At 39.1% G+C, this 18,147-nt stretch overlaps 1 pseudogene; it reads right to left on the bottom strand.

Annotated features, from left to right (window-relative positions):
* LOC108178209 (uncharacterized) overlaps nucleotides 1-13,816 on the bottom strand; it is a 59,826-nt pseudogene extending 46,010 nt beyond the window's left edge.
* Nucleotides 13,817-18,147: the final 4,331 nt, after the last annotated feature.

Below are 18,147 nucleotides of genomic sequence, written 5' to 3'. Positions count from 1 at the left end.
CCATCTGGGAAGTGAACCAGCAGATGGAAGACCTCTGTCTCTGCCTCTCTATAACTCTGCCTTTCAAATAAATAAATAAATATTAAAAAAAAGTTCATTGGGCAATTTCATTGACAAAATTAAAAAAATATATAGAATGATAATTTTTGATTTTAAAGTTGAATGGTGTCCTTGTTTGGGGATTCATTACATATTAAACATACATATATCTTGAACTAAGATAGGTAGATATATAGCATTATGAATTACTTCACAATCAAACATCTAAAATAATTGTATGATATAATTATGGGTATATAAATATGCCTTACACATGTAATACTAGAAGAAAATGTATGCACACACAAATGTACTACAAAAACATGGTCCTTGCTCATTGAGCATTTTAAGGCATCTGGTTCCTCAGGTTTTAAATAAATGTCTTAAATGTTACATGACTATTGCTTTCAATAATTATGAATATAATGTCATATTGGTATGAGTTTAGAAACTAAAATTATACTTGTTTTTTGGTTAATCATAACTTGAGAAACATTTAACCAAAACCATAAAACTATATGGAAACTGCAGGACAACAAATTCCTTTTGTTTTTTCAGGCTTGAAGTTAAACTTGAAAATCTTAATATTGTCCAATTTTTTTTTTTGGACAGGTGTTTTAAACGCTTTAAATAGACAAGTGAAGAAAATTAAAACATCACTTTTTTTTTTTTAATTTAACAGAGTTAGACAGTGAGAGAGAGAGACAGAGAGAAAGGTCTTCCTTCCGTTGGTTCACTCCCCAAATGGCCGCTACGGCCAGAGCTATGCCAAGCCGAAGCCAGGAGCCACGAGCTTCTTCCTGGTCTCCCACGCGGGTGCAGGCGCCCAAGCACTTGGGCCATCCTCCACTGCCTTCTCGGGCCACAGTAGAGAGCTAGACTGGAAGAGGAGCTACCAGGACTAGAACCTGGCGCCCATATGGGATGCTGGCGCTGTAGGCAGAGGATTAACCAAGTGAGCCACGGCGCCAGACCCCATCACTCTTTTTTTTAACTAGTCAGTATACTATTGGCATAGTAAGCTTTTGATTTCTCTAGTGTATAAGGCAATTGATGATGCAATTCTCAGGTCATACTGGCTTTTAAGTTCATTGGTATTTATACATCTTGACCTGAATAGCAAAAACTGGTCCTAACAATCTACTCAGCATTAAATCAAACATGAGATAGGTAATTTGCAAAGAAAAAATTTCCATTACATTTCTATTATATCAGATTCTAGTGTTTCTTTTAATGCATTCTCAGGGTGCCTTCTCATGTCACTTCTCATGTCACTTCTCATGACCTCCCGATGTACAAGCTTCTGTGAAAAACTCTGGGAAGGAGCCACAGGCTGGAGTGGACCAGGTGTCATTTTTATAACCAACATAGGTGTTATGAGCATTACTAACATGACATTGAAACAACAGTTCAGGAAAGTCAATGCTGAAAAATGCTCACAGATTAATGTCATGTTGACCTAGCTAGCACCTGGAATAGGTAAATGTGGAAAAGGCCAGCGCAGAGAAAACTACAAATGTCGCAGCTTTGTGAAAGGATTCTCTCACTGCCTTGGGCACCTAATTTCCACCTGCTGTTCTCTTTGTGCCAATGCTTATTCTTATTGCTGGTATGCTCTCTGTCCTGTCCTGCCACCCTGCAAGTATTTTCTCAGAAAGTTATCCCTTTGAAAAGAATCAGAAGAGTAAACTCACACCAATGTATGTGACTGCAGCCGTGTATCAGCTATTCCTAATAAAAGAGTGTCTAGTGTAACCTGCAACTCATTATTTAACAACTCACATTGGGTTTTTTTTTTTTTTTTGGTTATTGTTTGTTTCCCACCCCCCAGTACAGTATAAGCTTCCAGGGAGCAGAGATGCTGTTTTTCCAATTCATTGCTGAATCTCCTGTAAGCTTAAGATATAAGAAAATAAAAACTCACCCATCAAAGGCACTCAACAATAATGGCAGGACTGATGGAGGTAAATGCATTGATCGATCTGGAAAAACCTTCAGAAAAGAGTAGCTATTATCCAGAACAGTGAACAATCATCTGTCCTTGTCTGCACACAACACCCATTATCCTGTCGTTTCTTCTCTTCTAATTGTTCACCTCTCTTCTCACCAGGTTTTCACTGTTCAAAGTGCATCATTTCTTGTTGTCTTGACAAATAAATCAGAACCAAAACTTTCTAGCTTGTGATCTCACTAATTTAATTATATTTGAAACTCTGATTTGATTCATTTTTTCTAGATGTGGGAAGAGCTTCTATACCTAGTAAACATAGGAGCATATCAATTCAGTACCTTTTGAAATTTATAAATTTGGAAAGGCAAAGCAGGCTCAGAACACAGATATGGAAATCTATTGATAAATATCACTGGTTTTCATTATTTTTTTTTTTTTTGACAGGCAGAGTGGACAGTGAGAGAGAGAGACAGAGAGAAAGGTCTTCCTTTGCCGTTGGTTCACCCTCCAATGGCCGCCGCGGCCGGCGCGCTGCGGCCGGCGCACCGCGCTGATCCGATGGCAGGAGCCAGGAGCCAGGTGCTTTTCCTGGTCTCCCATGGGGTGCAGGGCCCAAGCACCTGGGCCATCCTCCACTGCACTCCCGGGCCACAGCAGAGGGCTGGCCTGGAAGAGGGGCAACCGGGACAGAATCCGGCGCCCCGACCGGGACTAGAACCCGGTGTGCCGGCGCCGCTAGGCGGAGGATTAGCCTAGTGAGCCGCGGCGCCGGCGGTTTTCATTATTTTTCAAAACTTAATACTGTGGCCCAAAGTTTGAACCTCTGAAATATTTTTAAAGATTTATTTTTTTAATTAAAAGGCAGTTTTATATATATATATGTATATATATGTGTGTGTATATATATATATATATAGAGAGAGAGAGAGAGAGAGAGAAGCATATGGTAAGAAAAGAGAGAGAGAGAGAGAGAGAGCAAGCTCTTGCATTCACGGGTTCACTCCCTAGATGGCCACAATATTTAGGACTGGGCCAGGCCTAAGCAAGGAGCTTGGAACTCCATCCAGATCTCTCACATGAGTGCAGGGGCAATAATATTGGGTTGGCACTGTGGCATAGTAGGCTAAGTCTCCGCCTGAGGCACCACATCTCATATGGGCACCAGTTCATGTCCTGGATGCTCCTCTTCCAATCTAGCTCTCTGCTTATGGCCTGTGAAATCAGTGGAAGATGGCCCAAGTGTTTAGGCCCCTGCACCCTCATGGAAGACCTGGAAGAAGCTCTTGGCCCTTGGCTTTGGATCAGTCCAACTCTGGCCATTGTGGCCATCTGGGTTCTCTCCTTCTCTCTGCCTGTAACTCTACCTCTCAAAAAAATAAATAAAATCTTTAGAAAACAAATGGAGCAATAATATTAAAATAATGGTGATAAATTCACTTTCTTTTCTTCTTTTATTGCATTCCTGTCTCCCAGTACTCAGTACTGGACACAGTTTTTGTCTTTCTCTTTACCAGTTGTTTATTCACACATTTAATACTCACTTACTGTTTACCTAAATACAAGTATGCAAGGCCTTGCTGCACGCTCTACAGACACAGCGAAAAGCCAGACAAGAAAAGCTCCTGCATCAAGAGAGTTTACAAACTCACGATTCAACCAATTAAGCAATTAACAAAAAAAAGATCGAGGTGACCAACAAATAAAGATATTCTCAGACAATAATAACTGTTTTGATGACAATAAAAGAGGAAGAAGAACAGCAACTGAGCTTCAGACTATTTTCGATTATTTTCTCAGACAGTCTCTCTTTGGAGCTGAATTCAAATGAGATCTGAATGACAAGAGGAGAAGGGCACTGACAAGATCTGAGTGAAGAGTTCTAAGTAGGGCAGACAATGAAAGCAGAGGACAAAAGTGTGGGGTGAGCCTGGCCTAGTCTAGAAGCACCAGCACCGCCAGCACAGCTGGAGGTGGCAGGTAAGAAGGAAGCAGAAGTCATGGGGCCAGAGTCCTAGTCAGGAGCTGAATCGTATTGTTTCTTGTGGACTAGGGTGCATACTAATACAGGTGCAAAGTCTCTGGAGAATTTCTAATGACCTAAACTGATTTATATTTTTTTGAAACAAAGATCCTTTTTTTTTCCTCTGTGAGAAGGATCAATTGTAGGGAAGCAGGAATAAAAGCTGGAGACTGAATAATTGAGTTCAAGCACGAAGTGATAGTAGCCTGGAATAGGGCAACTGAGATGGAGAGAAAGCAATGGATTGAATATATATTTTGGGAGTGTTATGATACTTGATGGCAGGCTGCATTTTAGAGTGAGAATAAGAGACGAATCAGTGATGATTACAAGATGACAAGAGGAGCCTAGATTTTTCCCTGGAGCATCAGTATAGACAGCAGGACCTGTCACTCAAGTGGGAAGGATTCCAAAAACAATAGTTTTGTAGTATGGAAGCAATCAGAAATTTTACATTGACTGTAATAAGTTAGAAATCTCTACTAGCATCCAATTTTATCAGTATCTGGATATATAAGACTGGAAATTAAAGGTGAGGTCTGGGCTGGAGACAAAAATATAACTGTATAACTATAAATGATAAGAAAAGTTATGGGACAGAAAAAGATGCCCGAAGATAAATAATGAAGACTTGAGGTTCTCTTACAACTCAAGCAGAGTGGAACCAAGAATACTCAGTGAGGGGCACATGTTATGGTTCAATAGGTTAAGCCACTCTTTTTATTTTTATTTTTGACAGGCAGAGTGGACAGAGAGAGAGAGACAGAGAGAAAGGTCTTCCTTTTTCTGTTGGTTCACCCTCCAATGGCCGCTGCGGCTGGCGTGCTGCGGCTGGCGCACCGTGCTGATCCGAAGGCAGGAGCCAGGTGCTTCTCCTGGCCTCCCATGGGGTGCAGGGCCCAAGCACTTGGGCCATCCTCCACTGCACTCCTGGGCCACAGCAGAGAGCTGGACTGGAAAAAGGGCAACCGGGACAGAATCCGGCACCCTGACCAGGACTAGAACCCGGTGTGCTGGCTCTGCAGGCGGAGGATTAGCCTATTGAGCCACAGCACCGGCCGGGTTAAGCCACTCTTATCTCATACTAGAGTGCCTAGGATTGATTCTCATTCCTGCTTCCAACTCTACTTCCCACTGATATGTACCATGGGAAGCAGCAGATGATGGCTCAAGGTCACTAAGTGAGAGACCCATTGTTTCAGCCTGGCTCATCACTAGCTGTTGCAGGCATTTGGGGAGTGAATTACCTAATGGAATTGCTTTATCTGTATTTATCAAATAAAAAATAAAATAAATAAAATTTTAAAAACCATCAATGAGATGAAACAAAACATTAAAAACAAGGAGACCTTGACAACAGTATTTTTTTAAGATTTATTTTATTTATTTGAAAGGCAAGGTTACAGAGAGGGGGAGAGAGAGAGAGAGAGAAAGAGAGAGAGAAAAAGAAAGAGAGAGAGAAGTATTCCATCTGCTGGTTCATTCCCCAGATGACTATAATGGCCAGGGCTGGGCCAGGCTGAATCCAGGAGTCAGGAGATTCTTCCAGGTCTCCCACATTGGTGGCAGGGGCCCAAGCACTTGGGCCATCCTCCACTACATTCCCAGGCACATTAGCACGGAACTGGATCATAAGTGGAGCAGCCAGGACTTGAACTGACAACCATATGGGATGCTGGCTCTACAAGCAGCAGCTTAATCCTAACAACAGTTATATAAGTGGGGTAGAGAGCATGAAATCCTAATCAGAATAAATTGCTTAGTGAGCATGAGGGCAGTAAACACAGATGACATATTTTTTAAAGAAATCTTTTATTTAAATGAATACAAATTTCATAAGTACAACTTTAGGAATATAGTGGTTCTTCCCCCCCATACCCACCTTCCCATCCCACTCCCACCCCCCCTCCTCCCTCTCCCATCCCATTCTTCATTAAGATTCATCTTTAATAAACTTTTTATACAGAAATCCATCTCTACACTAAGTAAAGATTTCAATAATTTGCACCGACACACAAATACACACAAAATATAAAGAACTATGTGAGAACAAGTTTTACAGTTAATTCCCATAGTACAACTCATTAAGGACAGAGGTCCTGCATAAGGAGTAAGTTCACAATGACTTCTGTTGTTAATTTAACAATTAACACTCTTATTTATGATGCCAGTGATCATCCGAGGGTCTTGACATGAGCTGCCAAGGCTATGGAAGCCTTTTGGATCCACAACCACCGTCAGTATTTAGGCAGGGCCATAAGCAAAGTGGAAGTTCTCTCCTTCCTTTAGAGAAAAGTAGATCCTTCTTTGATGGCCCTTTCTTTCCCCTGGGGTCTCACTCGCAGAGATCCTTCATGTGGGAATTTTTTTTTCAACAGTGTCTTGGCTTTCCATGCCTGAAATGCTCTCATGGGCTTTTCAGCCAGACCAAAATGCCTTAAGGGCTGATTCTGAGGTCAGAGTGCTGTTTAGAGTGTTTGTCATTCTATAAGTCTGCTGTGTGGTTGCTTCCCATGTTGGAACATTCTCTCCTTTTTAATTCTATCTATTGTTATTTTTATTTTATTTTTTGACAGGCAGAGTGGACAGCGAGACAGAGAGACGGAGAGGAAGGCCTTCCTTTGCCATTGGTTCACCCTCCAATGGCTGCTGCAGCCGGCGCACTGTGCTGATCCGAAGCCAGGAGCCAGGTACTTATCTTGATCTCCCATGTGGGTGCAGGGCCCAAGCACTTGGGCCATTTTCCATTGCACTCCCTGGCCACAGCAGAGAGCTGGCCTGGAAGAGGGGCAACCGGGACAGAATCCAGCGCACCGACCAGGACTAGAACCAGGTGTGCCGGTGCCGCAAGGCAGAGGATTAGCCTATTGAGCTGCGGCGCCGGCCTCTATCTATTGTTATTACCAGACACTTGATCTTATTTATATGATCTCTTTGACACTTAATCCTATCTACATGATCAATTAAACATTTAATGTGATCACTTTAACACTTAAGATGGCATTATTACCACCAAACGTAATGGGATTTGGAGTACCATGGGAAGTTTTGAGCTTTACCATTAGAAGTAAGTCCATGGGAATGTATGCAGAACTATACAGCTCCTCCCTCTTTTATTCCCAATCTTATTTTTTTACTGGAATCTATTTTCAATTGACTTTATACAAATATGATTAACGCTATGTTAAGAGTTCAACCAATGGTATTAAGTAGAAAAAATTAAAAAAACCAAATATTAAAAAAACTTCCTTGACAGTCAAGAAAAGGGCTGTTCAAGACATTGCTTCTCATAGTGTCAATTTCACTTCTACAGGTTTCCTTTTAGGTGCTCTGTTAGTTATCACAGATCAAGGAGAACATACAGTATTTGTCCCTTTGAGAGTGGCTTATTTCACTAAGTATAATGTTTTCTAGATTCATCTATTTTGTTCCAAATGATTGGATTTCATTTTTCACTGCTGTGTAGTATTCCAAAGAGAACATATACCATAATTTCTTCATCCAGTCTTCAGTTGATGGGCATTTAGGTTGATTCCAGGTCTTAGCTATTGTGAATTGAGCTTCAATTACATGGGGGTGCAGATAACTTTTATTCGCTAATTTCATTTCTCTTGGGTAAATTCCGAGGAGTGGGATGGCTGGGCTGTATGGTAGGACTATATTCAGATTTCTAAGGTATGTCCGAATTGTTTTCCGTAGTGGCTTTACCTGTTTTCATTCCCACCAACAGTGTAGCTTAGGGTACCTTTCCCCCACATCCTTGCCAGGACTTGCTGTTTGTTCATTTCTGTATGAAAGCCATTCTAACTGGGGTGAGGTGAAACTTCTCTTTAGTTTTGATTTGCATTTTCCTGATGGCTAGTGATCCTAAACATTTTTTTAACATGTGTGCTGGCCATTTGGATTTCCTTTTTTTAAAAATGTTGCCCATTTCTTAACTGGGTTGTTTGTTTTCTTGTTGTGGAGTTTCTTGATCACTTTATATATTCTGGTTATTAATCCTTTATCAGTTGTATGGTTTTCAAATAATTTCCCCCAATCTGTCAGTTGCCTCTTCACTTTTCTGAGTGTTCCTTTGCAGCACAGAAGCTTCTCAATTTGATGCAATCCCATTTGTTAATTTTGGCTTTTATTGCCTGTGCTTCTGGGGCCTTTTCCAAGAACTCTTTGCCTATGCCAATATCATTCAGGGTTTCCTCAATGCTCTCTAACAATTTGATGGTATCAGGTCGCAGATTTAGGTCTTTAATCTATTTTGAATGGTTTTTGTGTAAGGTGTAAGGTAGGGTCCTGTTTCATACTTCTACATGTGGAAAATCCAGTTTTCCCAGCACCATTTTTTGAACAGACTCTTCTTGCTCCGAGGATTGGTTTTAGTTCCTTGGTTGAATATAAGTTGGATGTAGATGCTTGGATTGATTTCAGGCATTTCTAGTCTGTTCCATTAGTCTATCCATCTATTTTTGTACCAGTAACAGGCTGATTTGATTATAAATGCCTTGTAGTATGTCTTAAAATCTGGCATTTTGATGGCTCCAGCTGTGTTTTTGTTGTATAAGTTTGGTTTAGCTATTCAGGATCTCTTGTGTTTCCAAATGAATTTCTGCATCATTTTTTCCAGATCTGAGAAGAATGTCTTCAGTATTTTGATTGGTACTGCATTGAATCTGTATATTGCTTTCAGAAGAATGGGACATTTTGCTGATATTGATTCTTTCAATACATGAACATGAAAGTTTTTGCCATTTTGTGTATCTTCTTCTGTCTCTTTCTTTAATGCTTTATAATTCTCATCATAGAGATATTTGACATTCTTGGTTAAATTTATTCCAAAGTATTTGATTTTTATAGCTATTATGAATGGGATTGATCTTAGAGTTCTTTCCCAGCCATGGTATTGTCTCTGTATACAAAGGCTGTTGTTTTTTGTGTGTTGATTTTATATCTTGCTATTTTACCAAATTCTTCTATGAATTCCAATAGACTCTTGGTGGAGTCTTTTGGATCCCCTTTATATGAATCATATCATCTGCAAATAGGGATTGTTTGACATCCTCTTTCCTGATTTGCATTCCTTTGATTTCTTTTCTTGCCTAATGGCTCTGGCTAAAACTTCCAGGACTCTGTTGAATAGCAGTAGTGAGAGTGGGCATCCTTGTCTGGTTCCAGATCTTAGTGGGAATGCTTCCAACTTTTTCCCATTCAATAGAATGTTGACCATGGTTTGCCATAAATTGCCTGATTGTGTTGAGGAATGCTCCTTCTAAACCTAATTTGCTTAGAGTTTTCATCATGAAAGGGTGTTCAATTTTATCAAATGCTTTCTCTATATCTATTGAGATAATCCTATGCATTTGTCCTTCAGTTTGTTAATGTGATGTATCACACTGTTTTATTTGTGAATGCTGAACCATCCTTGCATACCAGGGAAAATCCCTGAAACTTGAAAACTTGAAACCAGCTCTTCATTTTCCTGATCTTTTGTATTCTTTTTGTTTCCATTTTGTTGACTTCTTTAATTTTAATTATTTATTTTCTCCTCCTAGTTCTGGGTTTGGTTTGCTGTTTTTTTTTTTTTCTAGATCCTTGAGGTGCATTGATCATTTATTTGATGTCTTTCCAATTTCCTAATGTAGGTACCAATTGCTATACACTTTCCTCTTAACACTCCTCTTGCTATATCCCATAAGTTTTGATATATTTTATTGTCATCTTAATTTGTTTCCAGAAATTTTTTGATTTGTCTTTTGACTCCTCCTATGACCCACTGTTCATTCAGGAGCATGTTGTCCAGTCTCCATGTGTTTTCATATGTTCTGGAAATTCCTGATTTGCTGTCCAGCTTCATTCCATTGTGGTCTGAGAAGATGCATGGCATGATTTTGATTTTTTTGAATTTGCTTAGATTTACTTTATGGCCTAATATGTGGTCAATTCTAGAGAAAGTTCCATGCACTGGTGAGAAAACTGTGTATTCTGTGGCTGTAGGGTGGAAGGCTCTGTATATATCTGCAAGGTCTATTTGATCTATAGTGTTGGTTAACTCTATTGCATCCTTGTTGAATTTCTGACTGATTGACCTATCCATTACTGAAAGTGGGGTATTGAAGTCCCTCATTACTATTGTATTTGAGTCTATATCTCACATTAAATCTATTAACATTTCTTTTATATAGACAAGGTGCGTATACATTTATAATTATCATATCTTTGTGTTGAATTGATCATTTAATCATTATATAGTGTCCTTCTTTGTCTCTTTTAATGATTTTTGTGTTAGAGTCTCTTTTGTCTGGTATTAGGATGGCTATACCAGCTCTTCCTTGGTTTTTGTTAGCATGGAATATCTTTTTCAATCCTTTCACTTTCAGTCTGCGTGCATTTTTCTTGGTAAGGTGTGCTTCTTGAAGGGAGCAAATACATGGGTTTTCTTTTTTAATCCTGTAGCCATTCTGTGCCTTTTAACTGGGGAGTTGAGGCCATTTACATTCAGAGTGACTATTGTTAACTACCAATTTTGCCCTGCCATGTTTCCATAAATAGTCCTAATTTTGTACTCGGGTTTTCTTTGTACTTTTACTGATTCATTTTCTGTGTTCATCTTCTTTCATAATACTGTTCCTGTTTCTGTGTGTAACACATCCAGGAGAATCTTTTGTAGGGTAGGTGAGTAGTTACTAATTCTTCAATTTCTGTTTGCTATGGAAGGTCTCTATTTATTTCTCTTTCATTCATAATTGAGAGCTTTGCAGGGTATAGTATTTGGGGTTGACAGCTTTTTTCTTTTGAGACTTGGAATATATCTCACCATTCTCTCCTTGCCTGTAGGGTTTCTGATGAAAAGTCTGCAGTGATTCTGATTGGCTTTTTCTGAATGTGATTTGGCATATCTCTCATGCACATTTTAAGATCTTTTCTTTATGTTTTACTACAATGTGTGATGGTTTTCTTGTTGTGTCTTTGGGAGTTCTGTGTACTTCCTGTACCTGGATGTCTGTTTCATTCTCCAGATTGGGGACATTTTCTGTTATTATTTCATTAAGAAGGCCTTCTAATCCTGTCTCTCTTTCCACACCTTCTGGAGCTCTGAGGATGTGTATGTTTGATCGTTTGATAATATCTTGTAGATCTCCAGTTGTGTTTTTGAGTTTCCTAATTTCTTCTTTTTCTTTTTTTTCTTTGGTCTGACTTTAATATTTCCAGAAATTTATCTTCTAGTTCTGATATTCTTTCATCTTTCTCACCTATTCGGTTGTTAATGCTTTCCACTGTATTTTTTTGATCTACTGAATTCTTCATTTTCAGTATTTCATTCTCACTTCTCTATAATATCTCAATTTCTTGAGAGCACTTTTCATTTAGATTATGAATTTGCTTCTGATTGTTTCTAAGTAATCTGAAGGTTAATTTTCTGAATTCTGTTTCTGGCATATCCTCAATCTCCTCATCTTCACCTTTAATTACTGAATAGTTGTAGTGTCCCTTCGGGAGGCTCATAATGTCTTCCTTATGCTTATTTAGGGTTTTTCCTTTGTTTTTCAGCATTTGTATATTTTTTCTTTTATTTATTTTTTGGTCTGGTTGTTTTGCTCTTTAATTTGTGTCTTTGTGATTTAGTGGGACATCTATACATTTAGTGACTTCCAAGATGTATGTGCTGGATGTGGCCTGGGTGCTTGGGTCAGTATTCTGGGGTAGAGGAGCTATCCAGTGTAAGGCCCCCGTGGAGTTTTGTATCTTTCCTATTTTATTTTATTTTATTTTATTTTATTTTTTATTTTTTTTTATTTTTTTTATTTTTTTTTTATCTTTTATTTAATGAATATAAATTTCCAAAGTACGACTCATGGGTTACAATGGCTTTCCCCCCCATACCGTCCCTCCCACCCACAACCCTCCCCTTTCCCACTCCCTCTCCCCTTCCATTCACATCAAGATTCATTTTCGATTATCTTAATATACAGAAGATCAGCTTAGTATACCTTAAGTAAGGATTTCAACAGTTTGTTCCCACACAGAAACATAAAGTGAGAAATAATAGATAATTTTTTTAAATCATGATGAAATCAGATCAGACCTATTGTCATGTTTAATCCCAGTGAGAGTCAAGTTGGGAATTGATAATTTTTTTTTTTTTACAGAAGATCAGTTTAGTGTACATTAAGTAAAGATTTCAATCGTTTGCACCCCCATAGAAACACAAAGTGAAATATACTGTTTGAGTACTCGTTATAGCATTAAGCCTCAGTGTACAGCACATTAAGGACAGAGATCCTACATGAGGAATAAGTGCACAGTGACTCCTGTTGTTGACTTTACAAATTGACACTCCTGTTTATGGCATCAATAATCTCCCTATGCACCAGTCATGAGTTTCCAAGGCTATGGAAGCCCCTTGAGTTCTCCGACTCTTATCTTGTTTAGACAAGGTCATAGTCAAAGTGGAGGTTCTCTCCTCCCTTCAGAGAAAGGCACCTCCCTCTTTAAAGACCTGTTCTTTCCACTGGGATCTCACTCACAGAGATCTTTTTTGCCAGAGTGCCTTGGCTTTCCATGCCTGAAATACTCTCATGGGTTTTTCAGCCAGATCCGAGTGCCTTTAGGGCTGATTCTGAGGCCAGAGTGCTATTTAGGACATCCGCCATTCTATGAGTCTGCTGAGTATCTCACTTCCCATGTTGGATCACTCTCCCCTTTATTTATTCTATCGGTTAGTGTTAGCAGATACTAGACTTGTTTATGTGCTCCCTTTGACTCTTAGTCCTTTCATTATGATCAATTGTGAACTGAAATTGATCACTTGGAATAGTGAGATGGCATTGGCACATGCCACCTTGATGGGATTGAATTGGAATCCCCTGGTATGTTTCCAACTCTACCAATTGGGGCAAGTCAGCCCGAGCATGCCCCAAATTATACATCTCTTCCCTCTCTTATTCCCACTTTTATGTTTAACAGGGATCACATTTCAGTTAATTTTCAACACTTAAGAATAATAATTACAGAATTAAACCAGTCATATTAAGTAGAACAGACAAAAAAAAATACTATGAGGGATAATATATTAAGTTGTCCATTAGCAGTCAGGGCTATGCTGATCAAGTCACCATTTCCCATAGTGTCCATTTCACTTCAGGAGGTTTCCTTTGGCGAGGATGTGGGGAAAAAGGGACACTAACCCACTGTTGGTGGGAATGCAAACTGGTCAAGCCACTATGGAAATCAGTCTGGAGATTCCTCAGAAACCTGAATATAACCCTACCGTTCGACCCAGCCATCCCACTCCTTGGAATTTACCCAAAGGAGTTTAAATTGATAAAGAAAAAAGCAGTCTGCACCCTAATGTTTATTGCAGCACAATTCACAATAGCTAAGACCTGGAACCAACCTAAATGCCCATCAATGGTAGACTGGATAAAGAAATTATGGGATATGTATTCTTTAGAATACTATACCGCAGTAAGAAACAACGAAATCCAGTCATTTGCAACAAAATGGAGGAATCTGGAACACATCATGCTGAGTGAAGTAAGCCAGTCCCAAAGGGACAAATACCATATGTTCTCCCTGATCGGTGACAACTGACTGAACACCAAAAAGGAAACCTCCTGAAGTGAAATGGACACTATGGGAAATGGTGACTTGATCAGCATAGCCCTGACTGCTAATGGACAACTTAATATATTATTTTATTTTATTTTATTTTTTTGGTTAGAGGAGGTTGTTCACTTCTGTTGATATAACCTGCCCTTTTCCTCACAGCTGTGTGACACCTTGGTGTTAGTCTCTGGTGTGGTCAGGGTCATATTGCCTTCCTTAACAAACTTCACCTCAAATCTGTGGAGATTTTCTTGTCTTGAGGTTCCCCTCTGTTATGAGCTGCTGTGTCTGTGCATTGCAAGTGGAAGCACAGAGCCCCACCTACTGGACCCCAGCTCACTTCTCAATCATGGTGGAGGCAGGTATGAACTCTATTGCATAGAGCCCCACCAACTGGGGCCCAGCTCCCTTCTCAATGGTCGGTGGAATAGGCTTGAGTTTTTGATATTCAGGACTTCTCCTTGTTGTGCAGCTTGCATGGTAGGGAAGAAATTCTGAAATGTCGTGGTCTTCATTCCTGAGTGGGGTGGGGGAGTGAGGTGGTCCCCACAAATGATGGGCATGTCCATGGGAGGCAAAGGTAGCAGTCCCCTGTTTACTTTCAAAACTGTAAACAAATAAGTTGGCTTCTCCCAGCCGGCTGCAGTTCCAGGTGGGGAGGGGGGAGAGCGAGTTGGGCAGGGGGATACCCGACCTCTCTGTTTGTTCTTCTGTAACTTCTCTTTTATCCCACATGGAACTTCAAAAGCTGTTCACCAAGCTCACCCCTCCCATTGCTATTTGCAGCACCAAGGACCCGCAATTTCCTGTCTCTCTGGTCCACTGTGGACAGGTGCCAGCCTTCCTAGTTGGTCTGCATCTCCGCCACACCTCTGCACTTCCCTTATTTATTTGCTCTTTCAACATGGACCTGCCCAGTCTCTGTTGGTTTCCTGGGCTTCCTGTCCCAAATTTCCCATGGCTCTATCTCTGGCATGTATCTTCTCTCTTTTAACTATCTATTTTGCCCCCATGGGACTTGATCATCCCGTTGCTATACAGCCATCTTGCCACTCTATCTCTGCCTCAATCTATCCAGTGAATTATATAAAGGAAATTGGAGAAGAATTTCAAAAAGGAGGAAATGAGCAACAGGGTCAAGTATAATCCATTTCAAATGAAATTAAAAAAAAAAAAAGTATCTTGTTGCAAACTTGAGAAAGAAGTTCCCTGAAGTGGGAGGTGAGTCAAGCTGAGGAGGAAATAGGAAAGGAGGTGAATGAAAAAAGTGCTGTGGGGGCTAGCACTGTGGCGTAGCAGGTAAAGTCACCACCTGCAGTGCCAGCATCCCATACGGGTGCCAGTTCTGACTGGGGACTTGGCTGCTCCATATTTGATCCAGCTTTCTGCTAATGCCCTGGGAAGGCAGTAGAAGATGGCCCATGTCCTTGGGCCCCTGCACACATGTGGGAGATCCAGATGAAACTCCTGGCTCCTGGCTTTGGATCTGCCCAGCTCTGGCCATTTGGGGAGTGAACCAACAGATGAAAGATCTCTCTCTCTCTCTCTCTCTCTGTCTCTCTCTCTCTCTCTCTCTCTCACACACACACACACACACACACCTCTGCCTCTGTAACTCTGCCTTTAAAATAAATAAAAAATATTTTTATAAAAAAAAGAAAAGGAAGCAATGCTATGGAAAATCTTTCACAGGTTTTAACTACCTGAGGAGACTCAGAGAGTAAAGAAGAGCTTGTTTCTGAAATAAGACTGATACATGCTTAAATGTTGACACAAAAGAATTTTACAGAGAGAAAAGTTGAGTGGACAGCAGCAAAAACAATCAATAGTGCCACTTCCTTGAGAGAGAAGGAACCTATGTGACTAAGAACAAAGGTAAAGAAACAGATCTTAGATAAAAGAAATGGATGTCACCTCTTCCCTTCCTGTTAGAATAGAAGCAAAGTGGATCTGGCTGAGGTCTGCTTAGACTTGGTGATGTTAACTATAGGAGCCTCCTGAATGAAGTGTTTCCTTTCAGTTCTATCTGAAATGGAAGATGAAGACATTTATGGTGAGAAGTGTTAGAGGTCTGAGAAAAATGAAAAATGAAATAATTTGAAAATGAAAGAGGGGTAACTTGAATAGAGTTGCCACTTTGAGGGCCCAGACATAACAGGAGAACTGTGTCTCATGCTGTGACATTTCTCTGCCTGGTGATGTGATTTTCCCCTGACTACCTGCCTATTTGCTCTCACAGAGGTGGACACTTGGCTAAATCAGAGTTTCTGATTTTGTCACATGGATATAAAGTACAACAAGGCCAGGAAATGATAGAATTAGTGTGCAAATGCTTCTAAGTTGGATGGGGAGATGAAGGAATTAATGGATAGTAGAAAATAGAATGAATCAAAGGACTGTAGGTTTCTAAAATATGAGACTCTCAATAAGTGAGAGTGGAATATTTGAATCAATCATCTCCATGGTAGAGAGGTCAAGTAGAGTTGATTCTGGTTCATATAAAAAGAGAATCAAAGGTGTATTAGTCTGTTCAGGATGCTATAAAAAAGTATCAAGGCTGGATAACAATTTTTTTCATTTCTTTTTTTAGATTATTTATTTTTATTGACAAATAATAATTGCACATATTTATGGAGTACAATGTAATATTTTGATATATGCATAGATTTTAATGATCAAGTTAGGATAATTAGCATCCAACACTTCATATATTCAAGATTTCTTTGTAGTGTGAACATTCAAAAGTCTTTCTTCTAGCTATTTAGAAAAATACAGTATGTTATTGTTAAATGTTGTTACCATACTGTGCAATAGAATACCAGAAGGATTATTTTTACAATAAGGAAAAATTTACTTCTTAATTCCCTAAAAATAAATCTTTCTGAGGTTTAATTTATATATATTTTAAGAAACTTAAATAACTTTGAAGAACCCAAGAGTTATATGTCTTTTGTGAGCACTTCAACATAACTATAGCTTATGAGATATAAGAATATCCTCCACTTAATACATTAAAATGAGGTAAATCTTTAAGAACAGACTTTGCTATTAACTCTCACACACTCTTATGTATGACATCAGTGATTACCCAAGGCTCTCGACATGAGCTGCCAAGGCTATGAAAGCCTTTTGGATCCACAAACTCCGTCAGTATTTAGACAAGGACATAAGCAAAGTAGAAGTTCTCTCCTACCTTCAGAGAAAAGTATCTCGTTCTTTGATGACCACTTGTTTCCACTGGGAGTCTCGCCCACAGAAGTTCTCACGTAGGTCATTTCTTGCCACAGTGTCTTAGCTTTCTATGCCTGAATTGCTCTCATAGGATTTTCAGCCATACCATAATGCCTTAAGGGATGATTTTAAGCTCAGAGTGCTACTTAAAGCAATTGTCATTATGGGTCTGCTGTGTGGACTGCTTCCCATGTTGGAGCATTCACTCCCTTTTAATTCTATCTATTATTATTACCAAATATTTAATCCTCTTTATATGATCACTTTAACACTAAATCCTATCCATATGCTCACTTTAATACTTAAAATGCTATTTTTACTACCCAAGGCTGGGTAACTTACAAACAATATAAACTTATTTCTCACAGTTGTGGAATCTGAGAAACCAAAATCATGGTTTCAACAGACTTGATGTCTGGTGAGAGCCATCTTCCTGGGTCATGGTTGTCTTCTTCTGTGTCCTTACATGACAGAAGGGCCAAAGGAGCTCTCAGGATCAGCCAATAGTCCTACTCACTATGGCTGCTCCCTCTAGATCTAATCACTGCCCCCTCCACCTCCCACCAAGGCCCTACATCTTTTTACATACATTTCTAGTTACAGTTTAGGAATTTTGTGAAGGCTAATTTCACAGTATCAATCAAAATTACAAATGTGCATACCTTTGACACAGCAGTTTCACTGCAGGGATTTTTGCCTATATATAAACTTGTTTATGAAAAGAAAGCTCAGATATACAAAGTTATTTACTGATATAGTTTCTTCAAACAAAAGGTTGGAATCAATCTAAATGTCCTTATTCAAGTTAGTCGTTAAATAGATTATAATTATCCACATGATATAATTAAGAAATTCATAAAATTATGAGGATATTCTTTTATGTTAATATTGAAAAGTTCTAACAGTTATTAAGCAAAGCTGGAAAGTATGTGGAATATGTAATTATTTATGTGAAGGAAGGTAAAATGGGAAATACATGTAATATATGTAGTTGAAGTATATAAATAATATATTTATGCATACCCAATAGAAAAATCATTTACCTTTGAAAACAGGAGTTAGGTGATTAGATAATAAGGTCATTGTTTGACCTTGCTGAGTCTCATTTTATATATATATATATACCACATATAATTATATAATATCTAATATTATTGAAATTCTAATTTAATCAATTAGTTGGCTAATTGATATGTAAAGTTAATTTTTTTAACTTTTATTTAATGAATATAAATTTCCAAAGTACGGCTTATGCATTACAATGGCTTCCCCCCCATACCGTCCCTCCCACCCACAACCCTATCCT

The sequence above is a fragment of the Oryctolagus cuniculus genome, chromosome 1 (genome assembly GCF_051225735.1).
Source record: "Oryctolagus cuniculus isolate XC-2025 breed Fujian yellow rabbit chromosome 1, ASM5122573v1, whole genome shotgun sequence".
Taxonomy (NCBI): domain Eukaryota; kingdom Metazoa; phylum Chordata; class Mammalia; order Lagomorpha; family Leporidae; genus Oryctolagus; species Oryctolagus cuniculus.
This window is presented reverse-complemented; position numbering and strand designations above follow the sequence as displayed.